This window comes from Equus przewalskii, chromosome 23 (genome assembly GCF_037783145.1).
Source record: "Equus przewalskii isolate Varuska chromosome 23, EquPr2, whole genome shotgun sequence".
Taxonomy (NCBI): domain Eukaryota; kingdom Metazoa; phylum Chordata; class Mammalia; order Perissodactyla; family Equidae; genus Equus; species Equus przewalskii.
Genome location: NC_091853.1, coordinates 406,059 through 425,542, shown reverse-complemented (window position 1 = coordinate 425,542; position 19,484 = coordinate 406,059). Strand labels below are relative to the sequence as shown.

The following is a 19,484-nucleotide window of genomic DNA, read 5'->3' as shown; positions in this document are numbered from 1 at the left end:
CAACTGGTAGAATAATCTGAAAGCGTATTGTAAACATGTTCACAGAATTCAGTGAGAACCACGAGCTACACAGCTGTCGCTCATCATTCATCCGACAGTGACTGAGACTCTCCCAGTGGCCAGCGACGCCCCAGCAGCGGGACTCGGTGGGGAAGAAGACCCTGTCCCAGCCCTGGAGGGGCTGCCCTTCCAGAGGGGGAGGCAGGCAGGCAAACAGCCACCTAGCAAGTGCCGTAAGTGCTGGGCAGAGGAGCACAGCGGGGACAGAGGCTGAGAGACGCCGCGGGGAGAAAGGAAGGGCTGGTTTGACAGCGTGGGCAGGGGTGACAGCAAAGCAGAGGCCTAAGAAATGAGGTGAAGGAGCGAGGGAGCCGGCGGGGATGCGGGAAACAGCTCCGGGCCCAGGGAATAGCAGGAGGCACCAGGGTAGGAGCCAGGACGTGCTGAGGACGAGGCCAGGCCACGGGGCAGAAGCAGGGCACAGGGGAGCGTCAGCAGGGGGAGGCTGGAGGACGGGCTGCACGGCCAACACGGCACCGTCTGTACCACGGAGGTGAGGCTGACTTTACGGGAAGTGTGAAGAGACGCCACTGCAGGGTTTGAAGGAAGGAAGCGACTGGTTTTTCTGTCTCCGTCTTTGTCCCCTTCCCAGTGTCCATGATGTACATCTGGTTGTCCCAGTTGGACTGGGAGCCCACTGTGGGCAGGGGCTGTCTACCCTCTCACACCGGGGGCTCTATGATGGCACGAACCATGTCCCCCCCACCTTCTGATCCTTTGCCTTCACCTGCAGGACAGGCCCACCCACAGTGAAGCTTTGCTGGGGAGGGTCTTCAATCCAGAAATGCACTCCCAGGCTGGGGATCGACGGCATCAGCTCTGGCAGGCTCCGAAGTGAGAAGAAAAGAGGAGAGAACTGTGCCCCGCTCACCAATGGGCAGGCCTCCTACCCAGAAGTGCCACCTAAAGGGCAGCAGCTCCACGCAGACGTGGCCTCCGTCAGGTGCTCATGCCCCCAGGTTTGGGCCACAGAGGCACCGGCTGGTCCACCTGGGGTCCTCCCGGCCCAGGCAGCAGCTCAGGCAAGGCCGGTCCCGGCCTCCTCTGCAGAGGCACCAGGGTGGGGAACCCCGGACACCAGGCCCACATCACTGCAACAAATAGCCTCCTGCCTCCACGCAGCCGCTGCCCCAGGGGAGCCTCAGCTGCCTGTATCCATAGCAACCAGCGTTTGTGAGCTGCAATCCCAGGAGGGCGGGCAGACAGCGCACTGTGCTGCTGGTGCTGAGAGGAGAGGTGCTTTCTCTGGCCAGTTTGGGAAGCCGTCAGTTCCTGGAAGCGTGTTCATCCCCTCTCGTCCGATTCCCTTCCCCGTCAGCAAGGCGCAAATGGGGACGATGCATCCACCTGAAGGTGGCACTTTCTCTTGGGTTCTATTTGAAGCTGACCCTGCCCCAAATCTTGCTTTTAAATTACCTGAGTGCGGACAAGGAGAAAAAAGCCAAAATCACACATCTGGAAGGAACTTGGAACGTTCCACCCTCCTGCATCCGAGCCAGATGGCACCTCGCCCCACCTCACAGGAAAAACCCAAGTCTTCGTTTTAAAAAAGGAATTAAAAATTACAATAAAAAATCAAAATGCTAGTAACACTTTGCTTTTCTCTCAGTTTCTTAAAGGAGGTCTCAGCCTGGGGCTCTCATTTCATTGTTTCACATCTCTTTCTGGTCGGGCAGGCAGAACCTCTTGTCTACCCTAATTCTACAGGTTATGGCTTAGACGTGGGCAGGGATGAGGGGCTGCCTGGGGCGAGGGGAAAAGAGGTTCATTCGTTTTCTTTTAAAATAAGTCATTTACTGCCGCCTGCTACTGAGATACTCGCTGCGTCTATTTTCCGACCCCAGAAAAGATGTTCAAATGCACGAAGCAGGGCTCTGTGCAGAAACCGGGCCTACCAGGCCGGCCTCACACCAGAAAGAGAGGCTGCTCCTGCGACTGGGGCCCACCCCACATGAGAATCCAAACTGTGTGACCACTGGACAGCCACACCTGTAGCTGCCCCTGACATAGGAAGGGTTAATAATCACTGGAAAAAGCTTGCCAACAAACTGTGACCCAGAGGTGAGAAGGCCGGTTAGCCAATGACGGGTAAGACCCCCTGGGGGGGCAACCTAAGCCAGGCGGCGGCCGCCCGGGGGCACAGATGGAGAAACGATATCGATATCGGGCGCAAGAGGGACCGTTGCCTAAGAGACTTTGCCTGCTCTGAGATAAAAATATAGGAGCACAGCAACAACATGATAATATCAAAACAGAGGCCAAGGGAGGGCTCCTTGAGAAATCACTAAGAATTCTTGGCATTCGCTAATTACTTCATCCAGAACACCTGTGTATGTCTAACAGCTGTAAGCTATGTATATATTGAAATGCTGGTTATAATAAACTCAGAGTGGCCATCAGCCCTCTCCGCATCTATCCTGATGTGTACATTGGATTGCGACACCGACAACACCAGATCAGAAACTGCCCCTTCCTTATATTTAAAACTGCCTCTTTCATTCCCACAATTCCTCTCCCTTGAGAGATACCACATCTTCTTTTAAATAAAAACGGAACGAAGCAACCCAAATTCTCTTCTCTCCATCCCTTTCTGCAGCCTCAAGAAAGAACTCTCTCAAATTCCAATCTTTACTCTTCTCCTGCCAAAGAACGTCCCTGTCTTCAAAATAAAAATAAATCCCATGGTCCTCTATGAAGTTGAGAGGAAGAATGTACCTTTTGGCTGCCCCCAATCCTATGAGAAAGCACATCTGGTGGGATTCGAAATAAGCACATTCCTGCAATCTAAGAGAGGGTCCTCTGTCCCCTGCCTTCTCCCTCCCTCGCCCTCCGCCCCAACACTCCTCATCCCCCACGGGCAGGGCAGCAGGAAGCCATCGGCCCCCTGCTATCTGTGTGGGGTGCAGTGATCACCACATGAGCCCCAGGTTCCTGTCTGCAAAATGCAGTAACTGCACCCATCTTGCAGCTGAGACAGTGCACACGAGCACGTCGGCAGTGTCCGGCACACACAAGTGTTAGTTGGGATTAGCTATTATTTTTGTGGACTACAAACTCTGAGAGCATCAGTGTGTCACATAGTTGGATTCCCAGCATTTAGCTCAGTGCCAGCCACGCTGTCAATATTTTAAAAAACAAAAGTGAAAATGTTGGTTAAATCTTGTTGAAGAGGCCATAGGCTTGTGTCCCACTGGTCCCTGCTCCACCCCAAGACAGCCTTGGCATGGTCCCCTAAGGGGATGGTTATCCTCCCATGACCTCTCTCTTCCCACTCAGAATTCCAATAAAATCAGACAGCAGGAGGAACACGCTCTGAGAGGGAAGCCTCTTTGCGTACCGCCCGCCAGGCCTTTCACAGGGTTTGCCCCTCCCCCTGCTCCCGGATGGTGTTCAGTAACCAGCCCAATAATGAGCCATCAGAGAGGATTCCAGTCGGTGGCAGTTACCACACTTCCAGCTGGGAGGAGGCCCAGCCCCCCCATCGTTCCTTCTGCCAGAGAACCCACTGCTGCCACACCACCTGGGAGGACCCCACGGACCACAAAGAGAACCTGACGGAGGAAACAAGACTGGCCGTGTCCATAATTGCTGAAGCTGGGTGATGGTGACATGGGGATTCAGGAAACTATCCCCTATACTTTTATATATTTCGAAAAACAAAATAAAACCTTAATTAATTAATGATTCCATATTTTACCAGAATTTAGGGCAAGGAAGCCCAAATGATGACTCCAGGCCAGGATTTCCATTGTAAAAGAAAAAGACCAGGAAATTTCTCCGGCTAATTCATCTAAGGACCAGGGAGGTATTCAGACAGTGTACAGAGAGTAACTGAACCTCTCTGAGCCTCTCCTCAGCTTCCTTGCCCTTCAAACACAGGTTTGTCCCTTCCTCGCAAGGCTGTCCTATAAAAGGAGGGGAAGTTTGCAGTGCTGTGACAGCCCCTTGAATGGCAGCTAGCACACAGTAGGTGCTTGATAACATTTAAGTTCTTTTCTTTCCGTTATGAAACAAAGATGCTTTGTTGTATTCTTGTATTAAGAAGCTTAATGGAATCAAACTCCAGAAGTCAGCTGGTGGCCAAGGGTAACTAAGACACACTGAAAAGAAAGCTTCCAGAGAAAGGAACTCAAGACTTCATTGTCCGGGAAACCTGAGTACCCAACACCCATCAAAGACTGAAGGATTGAAGCGCACCATTCGCCACGGCACTAAGTCAGAGGAGTCAGGAGGCAGGCTGAGAAACACACGCCACTCCGGGCAGCAGCAGGAGCACACGAGACGTGTTGCTAGGAGGGGCTGCAGAGCATTTAAGTGTCATAATGACTCGAACAGACATTTGCACACGACGTTCATAACAGCAGCAGCATCCACAATCGCCAAAAGGTAAAAACAACCCACATGTCCACTGACAGATGAACGGATCAACAAAACGTGGTATATCCACAAGATGAAATACTATTCAGCTTTAAAAGGGACGGAATTCTGATTCACGCTACACATGGATGAAACTGGAGGACATTATGCTAAGCGAAATAAGCCAGACACAGAGGGCAAATACGGCATGAGTCCACTGATACGTGGGACCTAGAGAGGTGAAATCCAGAGACAGAAAGTAGAGCGGTGGGTGCCGGGCCTGGGGGCGCGGGGAATGGAGAATTGTTTAATGGGGACAGTTTCAGTTGGGGAAGATAAAAAGTTCTGGAAATGGATGCTGGTGAGGGTTGCGCAACAATGTGAATGCACTTAACACACTGATCTGTACACTTAAAAATGGTTAAGATGGTAAATTTTATGTTGTGTATATTTTACCAGAATGAAATAACAACAATAATGATAAAAGAAAAACAATACCATACTGACAACACCTCAGCTTTAGTTTGTATCCCTTTTCCTGAGAGCCGAAGGCACCTTTAAAACACGCCCGCTCGCAGACACGGGGCAGCGGGACCCCAGAGAAGTTGGGCTACTGTGGCAGACCCTCAGCACTGCGCCCCGCCTCACTGGGCTGCCCCCAGGACCACGGCCGCGTCTGCTGCCCTTCCCGCCTGCCCACGGGGAGCAGGAGCTGCAGACCTGAGCGCAGCAGAGGGTGTGGGGTTGGTGGCCCAGTCAGCGGCACAGCCAGCGAGCCAAGACCCTTGTCACCTGTGCTCCAACCCCTCCTTGCCCAGCAGGCCACACAGCTCCCTGCCAGACCCCACAGCGGGACTGACCACGTGTGAGGAGCCGGCCTGTCCATCCAGCACCCCACCCCGGGGGCTGCCCTCTGAGGTCGGCTTCGTCTGCCTCCCTGCCCCTCGACTCACTCACGAGGCCCCCAGACTCCAGGGAAATGATCCCTAGGAGAGCAGCTTCACACCCACCTGCAAAGACACAGCAGCAAAGCCTGCAGCAGGAGGAGCACCCGCGCCCAGTCTCCCTCCCAGAACCCGCAGCCCCTGCAGCAGGAGGAGCACCCGCGCCCAGTCTCCCTCCCAGAACGCGCAGCCCCTGCATGGCCGCCAGAGTACCTCAGCCACAGGCCCAGACTCCCTCCCATCCCCTCTCTCTGCCGTTTCCCTGGACTCGCTGCTGAAGCAGGGGGTGTGGGGGGAGGCTCTCTCCTGCGCAGCCCCAAGGCACCCCACATCCACCACCAGAGCGAGAGCGGCTGCAGGCTTAGGGCAGAGGTGCGGGCGAGGCCTGAGCTGCGACCCCCCAGGCCTGGTCTCCCTGGGGCTCACTAGACCCCGAAGTGACACAAAGACACCACACTGCATGCAGACAGACATCCAGAGCAGGCAAGCCGGGCTATGAGGACAGAAGCTGCTCCGTGGCTGCCTGGGGCTCAGGGGAGACCGGCTGCAAACAAGAGGTGGGGCTTTTTAACGATGAAACAGCCTGTATGTGGATTAGAGCGGTGGTTACATGGGGGTACACATCTGTGAAAGCTCAGCTGACTAGACCCTTACAATGAGTACATATTACTGAATATAAATTACACCCCAAAACAGTTGATTTTAAAAGTTAAAAAAAAAAAACAAAACCCTACGAGCCCAGTAGGAGCATCACATGCTTTAGTGGTCATTTAGGAGGCAGATCTTACAGGCTCAGGAAGGAAGACGACACATCCCGACAGCTGTGTGTATTACAGGCGGCTCTACGCTGAGTCTAGCGGCCTGCAGACGCGTCCCTCCACCCCCAGAGCTTCAGAGGCTGGCAAACAAAGACCCATCTGACCTCTCCCAGAGCTGACGGAAGTTAGAGGTCCAAATGCTCCATCAGAGCTCGGCAATAACATGCCGTCTAGGCTGGAATGTGCGGAGGGGAGGTGGCGGCTGGTACCCCCACTGGCCCCGGGTGTGCGCTCAGGCCCGTCGCCTCGTCACTCACGTCTTCCCTACAAAGAGCCCACAGAGAGCTGGGGCCGTGGGGGCGGGAGCTGTGAGCAGAGCCCGGAGCCTGGAGACACTTATTCCTGTGGGCTGTACCACTTTCCAGCACTCAGGCCTCCCGGACAGTCCGCCACAGTCCTGCCGGGTGTCCCCCGACAGCCTGTTCTCAGGGAGGAGCAGCACGGTAGCTTTCTAACACTGTGCTATGCAGGCACTCCCAGTTCCCTTCTTCTGTTGTTCTCTCCCCTTCTTCCAGCAGAATAGTCTATTCTCAGGCACGTGTGACTTCTGGGAAGCTGATGGCTGCAGCAGTGTCGCCACACTCCTGGTGCACCCTGGAGGCGGACGGAGAGCATTGGAAGGCAGGGTCTCCCCTCTTCCCTTCAGAGAGGTCCACAGCCAAGGGTTGTAGAGGCAGGAGGAAGGGACATGAACAGGACGCTTGGATTTGCTCAGAGTCAGAAACCCAGCTCCAGGGTGATAAACATTCAGGTGTGCCTCCTACCTTACCATCCCTTATTCAATCCACCTTCTTCTAGAGGCTGCATGACTCTAGGTGAAACAAACAGACTCATGCGCAAATCCTGACTTGCAACTGAATCACTGTGCGACCTTGGGCAAGTCACTTAACCTCTCTGTTTCCCCATCTATAAAATGGGGATTAAGGTATCTGCCTCATCGGGTTATCGAAGGGACTGAATGAGGATACATATCAAAAGCACAGGGCAGTGAGTGGGGCAGCCAGAAAGCATTATGCCACCCGCCTCCACCCAGCCCCCTCACTCTGACCCTGCTCAGGCTAGGGCAAAGTGGAAAGTTATCCGTCCTTTTCAAAAGCGATTACAAATGTGGGCTGACTCCATCACGGGCTCTCCTTCAAGCTTCCTATACCAGAAGGAAAGATGTTGTATTCACAGGGAAATGAAAATGTAGGCTTCCAAGTCTTTCTAAATGTCAACAGATGTTTGCTTGAGGCACGCAAAGGGTACTTGAGTTCCCAAGGAGCGTCAGCTGGATGGTGTTCAGAGGGGGGACAAGGCAGAGGTCGGGGGAGGGTGCTGGCAGAGAAGGGGAGGGTCTGGGGCAGATACAAACAGGACAGGAACCAAAAAGGTGGGGAGACGGAGATGGACACAGGATGGCGGGTTGGACATGAGGGAACCGAGGCAGGGCCCGGGGGAGCCTGTCGCAGGGCAGGGAGGGGTACAATAAAGCTATGATTCCAGTCCAAACATCTGGATCCCGGCTGAGCTGTGAGGAGGACCCGCGAAGTAGAACGTGGCATAAACGGAAAGGGCTGTCACCTCCAGAAACTCAAAATAAATGGGCCGCAGGCAGCCCAGGCCCCCAACGTCCTGGACCGTGAGCATTGCTTGCACCGGCTCCTGCAGCCACCAGGGCTGAGCAGGAAGCAGCCAGGAGACTGCTGGGCTGTGCAGCCTGAGCCACGGTGAGGAGCAGGAGACAGAGCTGCCGGCCCCACGTAGGCCTGGGCTCCGGCCGAAGACAGCCTGGATCTGGGCAGGACAGAGAGACTGAAGGGCCAAACGGCCCTGGACAAAGGGGCCTTCCTCCTCCTTCCTGCTGTGTAAATGACTTCGTGGATCAGTTCATTTATCTTCACAAAGTCCAAGAGGCAGGTGCAGTTAACATCACTCTTGACAGATGAGGAGGCCAGGAGGTCACCAGCTGGGGCAGAAGTGAGCCCAGAACCCAGGCAGCTGCCTGTCTGTCTGACCACTCTACCACACTACCTCTGCAGGGCTGGCCACACCCCTCCTCACTGCAGCAGATGGAGTGGGGAGAGCCTGCCGCCTGTCGCCTCCCCCAGCACATTCTTCTCTGAGGCCAAGGACTTCTTTCTGGGGAAACAGGGCACACCCGACTGGAAGGGGAAATGAAAAACCCGCTAGCCACAGCTGCTCCAGAGCCCCAGGGGTGGTCTCCCTCTCTCAGCTTCCTCGCCAGGGCTGGGGAGTTCTTCAGCCTCCTGGCCTCTCCCCAGACTGCAAATCCCAGTTGGGTGCTTGGTGTGCCCAGAAGCCACTGGTGGAGACAGCCTGTGTTTCAGACGCATGGCCCAGCATCTTTCATGGGCAGGGTGCTAAGGAAAATCCCTCGAGTGGTCACCAATGCAGAGCCCAGCCTGCAGGAAGGCCCCTTCCTGAAGATCTAGATGCTTCTCAGAGATCTCTATGGAAGAACATTCCACACAGCCCCCTCTCACTGTCAGGAGGTCTTGCCTTGCACGTGACCCCAGTCCCTCTCGTAGCTACCAAATCAGTGCATGGTGTTGCCTTCTACTGGGAGGTGGCAGGGCATAAGAGCCTGAGAGAGCAGGCTCTTGCGGGGGGGTGGACGCCTGGCTCAGTCCCCAACAGTGTGACACTGGGCAACGTGTGAACTTCTCTGGGTCTCAGTTTCCCTGGTTCTAAAAAGAGGACAGAACAGGCTGTTGGGAGGTTTACACGAGACAGCTGAGGTCAAGTGCTCGGAGCGGCACCTAGCCCCGAGTAAGCCCTTAGCAAACAGCTGCCACTGTTGTTATGGCTGTTGACGGCGTTCCCATCACTGGGGAAGGCCACCTTGCCAATTCCTCCTGGTGCGTACGCCACGAGCGTACCCACCTCACAGAACGGAGTGCCCACAGCATGACTCGGCCTGCTTGTCTCTGTTCCTGGGCCTTCCAGGAACCTCCCACGGCAAGCGACAACCAGACCAGCAGGAACCCCCAAAAAGCTTGGTGACGGATGCTGGGTCATTCCACAGGCTATGCGCCCAGCTGGGCTGACTCCGGCTGGGTTGACCACACCCCCTCGCCCTCACCTCCCGCTGTGTCGCCAGTTCTGGCCCCTCTCTACGTAGCAGAGCATGCAGCCCACCACACAAATCACAGAAGCCGTGCTCCCAGGAGCATGCAGGTGCTTCTAAGAACAGTCACTGCTTCTCCAGACTGTGAGAGGGGGATGGGAAGCGTGTGTCCACCACATCTGCAGGAGCAGAGAGCCCAAGGAGGGGCAGCAATTCTCTGCGGGGCCTCCTCGTCACCACTGCACCGAGGCCAGGCCAGGGCAGGGGTGGCCATGCCAGGGTTGCGTTGTGCTCCAGGAAGCCTGCACTGTTTGCGTTGTGCAGCGGGGTGAGGGAGCAGCCTGCACAGCCCCAGGTTCCTCACACTCTGTCCTGGGGGACGTCTGGCCTGCCTCTGGGGAGGCCGTCCCCTTCTGGTTTGAGCCAGGGATGCAATGTTCCTCCAGTAACCTAGAATCAGCCCACTGGCTCTAATGCAGCCTCACACCTGTGGGTTAGGCAGGGTCACTGAATCCTCAATGCAAACAAAAGTCACTGGGCCCCAACTCCGCCAGGGGAGCCCTGTACCGTGCGGAGGGCAGGGCAGGCTCTCTCTGCCACTAGCCTCCTTTTCCCTCCCAGCTCCCAACCCAACCAGCACACGTCTCCTTAGACAGAGCTGCCTCGAGATGAAGGATCATACTTCTCCTTAGACAGAGCTGTCTCGAGATGAAGGATCACACTTCTCCTTAGACAGAGCTGTCTTGAGATGAAGGATTTCCTAACTCAGGGTAGCTCTGAGCCAGAGCCACTTGCAAAGGTCAAAGGGAGCACCACCAGCCCGACGGAGCCAGGCGATCCATAGCTCCCAGACCCTGGCTTCCCTCTTGTTTTGGGTCAGCACTGAGTGACAGGGAACCAAAAATCCCCAGAACCAAGACCTGCCCTCCACCCCAGAAGCCAGCAGAGGGCAAAATGGCCTCTTCTCACTTCTTCCCAACCCGAAGCTTCTGCATTCCTGGCCGGAGATCCAGAGATGCCAAGACTGAGTGGGACAGGCTGGGCTGGAGGGAGAGGGCTGGTGTGGAGCCCAGAGCAAAGGGCTGAAGGAGAGAAGGGGAGGGGCTCAGGGAAGACTGACAGAGACAGACACGGAGTTCATGCTGGCTTTGCAATCAGGTACACAGCCCCGACTGCTCCCGCTGCCAAAATGCCCTTCAGTATCTCACTTCCCAGACATTCTCACTCCTCAGACCAAGGCTCCTCCCCCCACCCCCCAGGGCCCGGGAGCCTTGCTCCTTGCCTCTTTCTCTTCAATCTCAGCTTATTCCGGACATGAGACCACCGTAATCGCTTCTCTCCCTTCTGGCTTGCTTGCTTCATATTCCAGATCCTAACACCAAACTGTCCACTCCCTGCCCTGGCTAGGAAGCTTCTCGAAGGCCTTGTACACAAACACAATTCCAGCATCGTCAGGAAACCGTGTGCAATCCTAACACACACCACTTAGGAGCCTTTTGAGGCTGAAGCAGAAGGACTCACCTGGAAGGAGCCGTGGGGTGGGGGCAGGAGGCCACCAGGCGGGGCAGAGACGACCACCCTGCTGTCCCCTCAGGGAGTTGTGGTCCGGTTCACGCAGTGTCTTCTCAGTCTCCCTCCACGGGGACGGGTGGGGATGGAGAGCTAGGTGATTCTTAGACCCCAGGCCATCCCAGCGGGCTGAAGTGGGCCTGACCGAAATCCCAGCTAGGCCTTCCCCTCAGATGCTGGCCTCGAAGCAACAGCAGCCCTGCCTGGGGTGGAATCAAAATAATTCCTGGTCCCCCTGCTCCTTGCCTCCCCCGCGTGCTGCCTCCCCAGCCCTCCCGAGCATGAACAGGGCTTTATGATCTCGAGCCCACCACGTCCTCAGAGAGTGCTGTGAATGGAACTCCACACAATACACTGTTTATTAATAACCACTCACCCCCACCCCACCCCAGCTTGCTCACTCGCTCACCGCTGGGTCCCCCTCATGCATAATGGAGGAGTTGTGTGGCCCATGACACAAGCCAGGCTGTGCTACTCAGACTCCGAGGAGATAGACAGACAGAAGTACCAGGCTGGACCAGGCTCTCCAAGGCGGGGGTGGAATGAGGAGCAGACCCCCCAGTTAAGATCGGAGATGCAGTGTTTCGTGGGGGAGCACAGTATGGCGTGGGTGGTTCTGGCCCGCCCCTACTCGCATGCCCTACATGAACCCAAGCCAGCGATGGCAGCCGGTCGTGTAACATTTATTCAACACACACCCTGCCTGTCCACGGCTGTGTGCTGGCCCCACACAGGACAACGTCTCTCTGCAACTTCAGCTTCAGCCACTGGTCCACTTCGGCCCCAGACCTGCGACAGACCTCCCAGCCCATCCCACGTTTCACCTGAGCTAATAACTGTTGCCAATCTTTTTATTTTTATCTGCTTTTTCTCCCCAAGTCCCCCCAGTACATAGTTATATATTTTAGCTGTGGCATGTGGGACACTGCCTCAGCATGGCCTGAAGATCGGTGCCATGTCCACACCCAGGATCTGAACAGGCAAAACCCTGGGCCGCCGAAGCAGAGCACGCGAACTTAACCACTCGGCCACGGGGCCAGCCCCAATTTTTTTTTTCTCATTTTTTGAGGAAGATTAGCCCTGAGCTAACATCTGCCGCCAATCCTCCTCTTTTTGCTGAGGAAGACTGGCCCTGAGCTAACATCCGTGTCCATCTCCCTCTACTTTATATGTAGGACGCCTACAACAGCATGGCTTGCCAAACGGTGCCATGTCCGCACCTGGTATCCGAACCGGTGAACCCCACACCGCCGAGAAGCAGAACGTGCGCATTTAATAGCTACCCCACTGGGCCGGCCCCCCACTGCACGTTTGATTATGGCCACAAGTGTGGCCCTCACTCCCTCCAACACGCCAGCTCTTCTCCAGCCCCGCCAGCTGCCCCTCAGGAAATTATTCCATGCGCTGCACCATCCTGTCTCCCCTGCGTGGGCCAGACTCAAGCGGCCCGGCTTTCCCTTAAAGCGTAAGGCCCAGCCCTCCTACCCTGGGGTGAGAGTATATCCTGACAACATCCTTCTGGAGGAAAGTTTGGAAACACATTTGAAAGTCTTAAGAATGTTCATGCCCTTTCTTCCATAAATTCCATTTCTAGGAGTAGATCTTAAGTAAATAATCAAGGATAATTAGAAAATGTAAGTTACACAAATGTTCACCAGAATATTGTTTATATGGTAAAAAACTAGAAGCCACTTAAACAGCCATCACTGGGAAATGATAAGCCATGGCATGTCCTTGGTTTGACAGGCAGTAGGGGGTGGGAGTCAGGGTTCTGGAGCCAGACAACCTGGGTTCAAAATCTGGCTCCGGGGGGCCCGCCCCCATGGCCGAGTGGTTCAGTTCACACGCTCCACTTTGGTGGCCCAGGGTTTCGCCAGTTCGGATCCTGGGCAGACATGGCACCGCTCATCAGGCCATGCTGAGGTGGCAACCCACATAGCACAACCAGAGGCACTCACAACTAGAATATACAACCATGTGCTGGGGTGCTCTGGGGAGAAGAAGGAGGAAAAAATCTGGCTCTGCCATTTATTGGCTATGTTACCTTGGGCAAGGCACTCAGCCTCTCTGTCCCTCACTCTCCTTATTTGTATAATTGGGATAATAACAGCATTAATCTCAGGTTACAAAGGTTCAATGAATGACAGTGCCTGAGACATACAGTAAGTACCAAAAACAAAGCTTGGATTCTCACTCTTATCATAAGCAATGAAATATTATACAGTTATTAAAATGATGAAATAATATAGAAGAGCATTTTAATAATATGAGGACTATTAAGTGAAAAAAGCAAATTACAAGAATGTGATAAGAATGACTATCTTTGGGTAGTGAAATTATGGATAATTTGCATTTTTTCCTTTGTGCTCATTTATATTTTCAAAAATTTTCTACAAAGAACATAAATTACTTTTGTTAATAAGGAAAAGTATTTGTGGTGGCGTGGTGCCCAGAGAGGGCACAGCTCCCCAGCACAGGGCACAGGGCGGCCCTTGCTGAGGGAAGCTCACCGCCTTTTTGACCATCACACCACATTGGTGCCTCATACTGAGCTTCAAGTCAACACCCCAGCCCCCCGGCCCTGGCTCCCTCCAACCCCACACCTTGCCCCCAGCGTGGCCTTTTCCCGGGGGCTGCTGTTGAGCCATTAAGAACACAGGGCGAGTGGTGTTTGGGAGGGTGTGGGAAGGAGAACCGAGAAAGGCACAGTCAGCGGGGACAGTGCTGGCCCTAAGGTTCAGAGCCGGAACAGGGGTGATCCCACGGGGAGGGCAGAGGCAGCCCATTTTCTGTATCAGCAGCGTACAGGGAGGGGTTAATGGAGAGACCAGACTTTTCCCACATGGAAAAGGAGTAAAAAGAGGTAAGATTCTGAGAAAATCGAGCTAGCATCCGGATGTGGGGGGCACCCAGAGGGGGGCTGCCCCCGACCCCGCCATCCATTGCTTTGGAGTTCCCTTGGCTTTTCTCCTCGTGGAGGCAGCCATGCTGGCCATCCCCCAGAGCCGCGTGCAGATGGCAGCCCCTTTCCCAGCCCAGGGGGACGGCAGTAGAGAAGGGGGAACGGGGAGGAGTCAGAGCCAGAGGGGAGGAATGCATGCAGGGAGAGCTGCGGGGCTGGCCAGCCTGAATGTGGGTCACATTCGCTGAGGACAGCCCATACCAGTCCAGGAGGGCTGTAGGAACAGCTGGCATGCCTGGGGAGAGCCCCCTCCCGTCCTGGGCGGGGCAGCGGAGTCATGCTCCCACCCCACGCCCCTGGTCCTGAGGACCCATGTGCACAGCCCAACCCACCCACTCATCCATACCAGAACAGACCAGCAACAGAATGATCCAGGGAATTGCTGACCTTGCCAGAGTGGGGCCAAGGGACTGCCCACAGGAATCCAGGGGACGGGGCAGGGCTGGGCACACCTGAGGCCCTCAAACCACTTGTGTTAACTGTTCATTCTTGTGGCTACGGGTCCACTCTCATCTCTGGGCATATAATCCTGACTTCCCAGACTGGAACACGAATTCTGCTGTGGCAGGAAATTGCTGTAGTGAAGTATTTTGTCTGATGTGTTTAAGCAGAAGCTGGGTGACCCTGTCAGAGAAGCTGTAGAAATCCCAGCACTGAATGGGAGGTGAGCCAAGAGCACCTCTGAGGACCCATCCCGCGCTGAGACCCGGGCATCACACAGGCTGGGAGCAGCTGTCAAGAAGCAGGTCCTTCAGGAGCAAGCCTTGAGGAGAGAGCGAGGAGCCCCAGCGCAGTGCGACCCACCTGGGCGCGTGTCTGCCTCTGCTGTGTGGCTGCTGTGCGTGGGCCCGTGTGTGGTGACGCCTACGTGGGAGCGTGCGTTTGTGAGTCTGCATGAAGGCGTACACCTGTGTGTCCTGGGGGAGGGGTTTCAGTCCCCATGTGTGTGCCCCAGTGAGTGTGAGCACACTCTGCTCAGCTGTGTGTGTATGAAAGCATCTCAGTGTGTGCATGTGTCTATCCACCTGGCTTGGTGGGCATATGTGTATGTCTATCCCAGAGTGTCTGTCTGTCTGTCTTGTAGGTATGACTTAAATTATTAGTGTGACTCATATGTGTGGCTACCTGTCTGTCTCAGCATGTCCACAGGTGTTCCAGTACACGTATGTGACGTCGAATGTGTGTCTCCTCAGGTTTACAGGTTGGTCTCATTGTGTGTGTAGTGAGTGTGTGTGTCCAGTGAGTTCTGACATATGGTAGGGGTTTCGGTGTACAAGTCTCTTGGTCTCAATGCACACGTTTGTCCTGGTTCCTGTATGAGCGTTTGTGGGTATGTCTGTCTATCCTGATGTGTGTACTGCGTGTGTGTGTGCGTGTGCATGCGTGTGCATGTGTACAAGAAGAAGCATGAGAGGGTGCGGCAGTCCCATGGTCTCCTTGTATCACCAGAATGCCCCCCAGTCAGGAACAACACTGAGTGGACCCTGCACAGGCCAGCCCTGCAGGGGCTCCCTGTGTCTGAAGAGCGAGGCCCACGCCCGGCTGGCATTGAGGAGCTCCTCATCCGTCAGCACCAGGGAAGCGGGCTTCGCCTGCTTTTCTCCAAATGCCCTATCTGCCCCACCTACGCCTGTTTTCTCTGTTTCTTTACCCCAGGTTCCCTCACACCAACTCTCCCCAACAAAACCCTGCTCATCCTCTAAGGCGCAGTGCCAACGCCACCTCCTCCAGGAAGCCAGTCTAACCCTTTGCCTGGATACGACCGCTCCTGCCTCTGGCTTCCAAAGGCTGTTACGTACACCCTAAGCACAGCGCCCATTCTCCTTTCGTTGTGATGACGTGTGCAAGTGTTCCGGCCCTGCCGATGACGAGTACAGTACAGTCTGGGCCTCCGTCCTGCCCTTTGCAGCTCCCAAGGTGCCTGGTTCAAAGCTGGCACACAGAGGCCTGGGATAAACGCTCACTGAACCTCACGACTCGAGCGTGGCCACCCAGCAAGCCGAGAATGGGAAGAGCATCACTGCCTCGGGGCCTTCAGAGCTGGGCAAAAACAAGGCACAGGCTTGAGGGTCTCCAGCCCTGGTGTGCTGGAGGGCTTGGGAAAGTCATTTGCCCTCTCTGGACTCAGCTCTGTGTCTGAAGGAGCCTGTTCTGGTCAAACGGGACATGTATGCCAGCTTCTTCATTCTCGTGAAGCCTGGTTACCTAAGGACTGACCTCTCTCAGGGCTGGGCACAGCTCCAAGAGCCCACGCACACTGGACTTTCTGCCAGGCCAGAGTCCAGTCACCACTTTACTTTAGCAACCCCACAGGGACACTCCACATCCCAGGGCTCCCTCGCGTGGGCTGAGCTTCTGCGCCGTGAAGGTGCAGCTTGTTTGGCCTGCCCAGCAGCCAGATCTCCAGCCTCCGAGGCTGAGCAAGAGCCTGGCTGCCCCGATGGGGCGGGGAGCAAGGGGCACCTCTGAGGCTGTGCCAGGAGAAAGACCACCAGAGCAAAGATGCAGATGCTGACGCTGCCCTCAAAGATGACAGCAGCGCTTGACTCAGAACTTTTGGGCAATGTAGCAGAAAGGCTAAAGTTTTGCAAAAGAATTGACGTTACCAAATGTTGATAAAGATGAGGTAGAGCGGGAACTGCTGGGAGAAGCATAAATTGGCGGCCTCTTTGGAGCACTGTTTGACAGTGTGTACCAAAGCTGAACTCATCCCCTGTGGCCCCGCAGTCCTTCCTCTGCGTATTCACCCCATTTATACATAAAAGGGTACGTTCAAGAGTGATTACACTCAAATTCGTACGGAATTGCAAGAGGCCATAAAAAGACAATCCTGAAAAAGAACAACTCAGAGACTCACGTTTCCCAATTTCAAAACTTACTACGAAATTACAGTTATCAAATCAGCGTGGTACAGGCATAAGGACAGACACACAGACCAATGGAACAGAATGAAGTGCCCAGAAATCAACTCATACGGCTATAACGAATTGATTTTTGACCAGAGGGCCAAGTCCTCTCAATGGGGATAGAAGAATTTCTCCAACAAATGGTGCTGGGACAACTGGATTTACCCATGTAGAAGAATGACATTGGACTCTTATCTCACAACATATACTAAAATCAACTCAAAATGGACCAGCCAACTACCTAAATATAAGAGCTAAAACCACGAAACTCTTAGAAGAAAACGAGAGGTAAATTTTCACAATCTTGGGTTTGGCAGCAGATTCTCAGATGTGACATTAAAAGCACAAGCAACAAACATAAAAATCGATAAACTGGACTTCATCAAAATTTAAAACTTGCGTGCATCAAAGGACATCATCAAGAAACTGAGAAGGGGACGTCAGAATGGGAGAAAACACTTGCAAATCACACATCTGCTAAGGGTTTCATATCCAGAATATATAAAGAACTCTTAAAACTCAACAACAAAAGGACAAACAACTCAATTTAAAAATGGGCAAAGAATTTGAATAGAAATTTCTCCAAAGAAAAAATACAAATGGCCAACAAGTAAATAAAAATATGCTCAACATCACTAATCATTAGGAAAACACAAATCAAAACTATAATGAGATATCACTTCACACCTACTAGGATGGTTATAATCAGTAAAACGGAAAATAACAAGTGTTGGTGAAGATGTAGAGAAACTGAAACCCTCCCACATTGACAGTGGGAATGTAAAAGGTGAAACCACTATAGAAAACAGTTTGGCACTTCCTCAAAAAGTTAAACATAGAATTACCATATGATCCAGCAATTCCACTCCTAGGTATATTCTCTAAAGAAGTGAAAACAGGGACTCGAACATACCTGTACACTAGTGTTCATCGCAGCATTATTCATAACAGCCAAAGGGAAACAACCCAAGCGTCCATCAATGGCTGAATACATAGACAAAATGTGGGATATCCATATAATGGAATATTATTCAGCCATAAAAAAGAATGAGGTTCCAATACATGGTACAATATTGATGAACCTTGAAAACATTATGCTATGTGAAATAATCTGGACACAAAGGGACAAATATTATACGGTTCCACTTAATAAGAAATATCTAGAATAGAACTCATTGAGACGGAAAGTAGGTTAGAAGTTACCAGGGGCTGGAGGCGCAGGGAACGGGGGGTCACTGCTTAATGGATACAGAGTTTCTATTTGGGGGGATGAAAAGTTTTGGAAATAGAGAGTAGCGATGGTTGCAAACACTGTAAATATCCTGAATTCCACTGAACTGTACACTTTAAATCGTTAAAATGGCAAATTTTATGTTTTATATATCTGCATAAGTTTTTACTATAATAAATTTTTACAAAATCCCTGCAGCGCCCTTCCCTGCTCCGCTGCTGGGTCCTCCAGCATCTGACCCCAAACAAAGGCCGCCGAGAGGAAGGGCTGAGACAGGAGGCAGTCCGCAGAGGCACAGTTTCCCCAGAGGATGAGATTCCTCAACGCCTTGAGTGAGTTACTGTGGTGACAGAGTGGAAGGGGGATCTATTCTCTGCTCTGAGATCCCGCTGACCTTGTCACTCACTTCTCAGGCCTGGTGGTAAAATGCGGCAATGTCACCAGCCTCCAACCTGCCTCTGAAATCTTGTAAGAACCAGACTACACTTCTCCGGCCCACCACCTACCCTCAAGCCTCTCGAGAGTCCCCCCATTCCATCCCCTCACTGCTGACTTCCTGAAAGACGAGGAAAGACACCACCACCAGAGGCTCAAGCACATCCGGCACACTGGCCTGGGGCGTGGCCCAGAGCTTCTCTGCCCGCCTGCCAAAGCCGCTGAGATATTTAACCTGTACAGGAAAGCCCCGCGTTGTCCAGGCTACAGCAAGAGACATATTTAAAAAATGTTAAAACTCAACTCACCAAGGTACCAGCTCATCTGTACTTCTCACCAGTGTCCGTGCTCACACTGCCCCCAAAATGGAGCATGAGCAAATCGTACGTTCTGTACGTGGTCCCCTTCCCAAACAGACTGACGGCTGGAATAACTTAACTGCCCTCTTAACCCTCAGGAAGATGGGGATGCTTGTTCGCAGCCTTTGGGCTCCCCCTGACCCCTCTCTTCCCCAGCCACTGGGCAACACCACTTTGTGTAACTATCCCACCACACTCCCCGGTTGTATTTTGGACCTCATCTCCCTCAAACTCCTAAAATGCATATCTTTCCTCGATTTCCTGGAGGTGTACCTAATTCAATAACCATTCTCATCATCTTTTTACTGTGCGCTGTAAAGCCTTCTGACTCATCTTCCAAACGAACACACCAGAATGTATACATCTAAATGAGCGCGGTCTTCTTCAAGGAGGCCCCCTCGGGAGGCAATGCACACACTCCAGCAAGGAGCCTGCCTGGGGTACAGCATTTCTGAAGCTTCTCTTCCAGAACTGCTTTCAAACCTGTAGCACATTCTTTTGATGGGCACTATGGTGGCAAGTTTTTATCCTATGAGGGTAGATTTGATTTTTTTTTTTAAGTTGAAAGATAGGGCCAAAAATGGGAACGGCGGTGGGCAAGGCAGTTGGGAACATGGTTCAATGTCAAAGGCACAGAATCGTCATCAAGGAAGACCTCTGCAGATCATTCCAAGGGGCAATGAGACAGGCTCTGAGCACCGTCTCCACCACAGCAACAAATGCGCAGCCCCAGACGCTGCGGCTTTGGAGGAGAGCACAGGTGTGGCCAAAGAA

At 53.4% G+C, this 19,484-nt stretch overlaps 1 protein-coding gene across 45 annotated transcripts in view; it reads right to left on the bottom strand.

Moving 5' to 3' along the window:
* The window catches only part of NFASC (neurofascin), a 175,483-nt gene that overhangs the window by 127,337 nt on the left and 28,662 nt on the right, over positions 1 to 19,484 (bottom strand). For 2 of the 45 annotated variants that reach the window (XM_070591209.1, XM_070591214.1), the window contains exon 1: positions 10,770 to 11,022. The exons of 41 other annotated variants lie outside the window; for them this stretch is intronic. The gene's annotated coding sequence lies outside the window, so the exon portion shown is untranslated. Of the gene's footprint in view, positions 1 to 10,769; positions 11,086 to 19,484 lie in introns of those variants that run through there. 2 more of the 45 variants (XM_070591217.1, XM_070591204.1) reach the window with 2 other exon arrangements.